This window comes from Pseudophryne corroboree, chromosome 5, assembly GCF_028390025.1.
Source record: "Pseudophryne corroboree isolate aPseCor3 chromosome 5, aPseCor3.hap2, whole genome shotgun sequence".
NCBI lineage: Eukaryota > Metazoa > Chordata > Amphibia > Anura > Myobatrachidae > Pseudophryne > Pseudophryne corroboree.
In genome coordinates this window covers 593,272,229-593,274,993 of record NC_086448.1, presented here as the reverse complement: position 1 = coordinate 593,274,993, position 2,765 = coordinate 593,272,229, and the positions used below count along the sequence as shown (strand labels likewise).

Below are 2,765 nucleotides of genomic sequence, written 5' to 3'. Positions count from 1 at the left end.
TATTGACATTAGTGCCCAGAGCTACAGCGCTGCTGGCTAGAGAGGAGGGGCCCCAGACAGAGCCTGCACATGGGCCTCCTCCTCTCCAGAGATGCCCCTGTATTAAAGGGTGTAATTGGATAAAATGGCTTATGGAGGTTATGTGCGTGGTCCTGAAATGTGATCAGCTTGCCTAAAGAGTGTTCAAGGAATGATTGAAGGTTTGGAGACTAGAGGAAGGTCTTATTGTTTGTGGGGGGGTAGCATTCAACATAGTAGGTGCAGTTCAAAAAAAGTATTGTAGACATGAAAGGGAGCAGGTAATGCATGTGGATGAGAGACAGAGATCTAGTGCATGTCGGGTTCAGAGATAATTTGAGATAAGGAGGGGGAGAAGAAAGAAGGCTCTTGTGTGGGCGCACTCTTATCTAATTGTAATCACTTATAGTGATTATCAAATTAATTATTCAAAGTGCTGATAAAACATAATTTATTGAAATATTCATTAAGATCAATATAATTGCCCATTGTCAAGAATATAAATGATCCAAGGTAAGTTTTACGCATACAGGGTTAGATTAGAAAAATATATAATAAAAAGTTCTGGTCCTGCCTCAGAAAATGAGATAGAAATAGATGAAGACACCACAAAGTCATACACCCATTTCATCCGACCAGTACAGGCAATCTGTATTGATAGGACTGATTTGGTCAATTAAGTCATAAGTCTGTCATAATCAAAGAAAATTATTATCATTGACAGGACAGTACAAGGTTCTTGCTGTTTATTACACAACTGCACAGAGTATACTAGTAACCTCTAGCTGTATATATCCTTGGAGGACCAACTTTGGTTCTCCAACCTGGAATATGTACCTTCCCTAAAGAGAAGTAGATGGAAATGCAGGAGCAAGGGGTGATGCTGCTGTTGAAGTCACATACCACACATCATATGAAATGATTGAAGCTCTACAACACTGGGTATTCCCTGTGAGTCTCCTCTTCAGGTACTGGCCCAGCCCAACACTGTTTCGCTTCCAAGATCGAACGAGATCGGGCATTAGCAGTGTGGTTTGATAGTAGAGAGAGTGGGTCAGACTCCAATGAGAGTGCACCTATGTAGGAGAGGGTGACTGTTTTTGTCACAAGACTGCAGTGTGGATCTGCTTTCTATGTGTCTATCCTCAATCCACTCACACCAAAAGGAGTTGTAAACATGATTATTGATAACTTTTTCTTATCAGGTGCCACATGAAAATTCTTAGCGCTCATTTTTAAACTAGCAATGTTACTGTCTACATTGTGAGATATATTGCTGTACTTATGTTTGTCAGACAATTTGCTATATCATGCTTTATTATTGTTTATACACATCAATTTAAATATATATTACATACAGTATAAACAAGGGGTGTGCAAAACGTTTCTGAATGTACAAAAAGTATTATATTTACAAAGAAAGTGAACCTTGTAATTTTCCAAAATAATTCTCTAAATAAATCTTTGCAAAGTTGCATGCACTAAAACCACTGGGTGAAGTAGCTGGACCAGTCTGAAGCAGTATCTTTTCTCTACTTGTAGGATGAAGAGGTCCATTGCAGATTCTGGTCACTCAAATTAATCTCACATATCATGCTATCTTGGAAAATTAAGAAGTCACAGGGTCAGGTCTGGACTGTATGGTGGATAATCAAGCTCCTGGATGCATTCATGGGCCAGAAAATCCACGACTGGACTGTGGGCAGATGTAATGTCATGATGGAGAAGGGCACCATGAGTGCGAGTTCTTGGACAGCACCTGGAAATGGCTTCAAGCACTTGCAGCAGTCATTGGTTGTTGTAAAAATCCCCAGTGATGGTGCTCTGCTGCACGAGTGCTACGGTAACTACATGAACAGCCTTGGCTACAAAAACAGCCACCATCTGCTTGGCTACACTATATTCAAGTCAGAACTTCTGTGACGGCGCACCTCAAACTGGGGTCTACTGAGTGCTGTTTGGTCATGGGATCAAAACTCTAGATCCAGGATTCATCGTCACTGATGATCTCCCAGACAGAGTTTGAGCAACTGCCATCAACCTTAGCCTGCTTGTTGCAGCATCAAGTCATCCAAGCCTCCTCCTGTTCTCGACTCAGCTGATGGGGCACCCAACATGCATAAACCTTGCTCAGGTAAAGCTTTTCATGGAGTATCAATCAGATGGACCTTGATGAGATGCCTATCTCCACCTCTAACTGGGTCATGGTCACACTGACAATGTTAAGATTTGCGCTAGGGTTAGGCAGTAAAGGGAGGGTTGGGGTAGGGATTAGGGTTAGGGATAGATGGACTGTACTAACCAGAATGCCTCCTCCTTAGATGTCTGTGCCCAAAGTCAAAGTTGCATGACTGCCAGGACCTGAAAGATGCTGATGAAGCCACTACAGCCATCAGTAGCAGGAAAGTCACTGCTGGCCCACCAGGGATGATATGTTGAAATTCTAACATTTTGACATTTCATCAGTGTCTACATGATAAATGTAAACATGATGAATGTTAACATTATGACTATGTCAAAATTTTCATGTCAACAGTATGACTGTCAACATATTATACCACAATCATTTATCAAAATGCAAACTGGGAGCATCGCAGAGTAGGAAAATGTGAACCGGGGCAGTACAGTATGACATAATTTGAATTGCTAAGTATTTTTTTATTGATAAAAATTATTTTTAAAAAAACTTATTGGAGAATTTCAGTATCTTGTTCAATGGGTCTGATTCATGTTTGTAAGTAAAGCAT

The 2,765-nt window shown here is 40.8% G+C and overlaps 1 pseudogene; it reads right to left on the bottom strand.

Annotated features, from left to right (window-relative positions):
- Positions 1 to 945: 945 nt before the first annotated feature.
- Positions 946 to 1,064, bottom strand: LOC134930103 (5S ribosomal RNA; annotated as a pseudogene).
- Between the last annotated feature and the right edge of the window lie 1,701 nt (positions 1,065 to 2,765).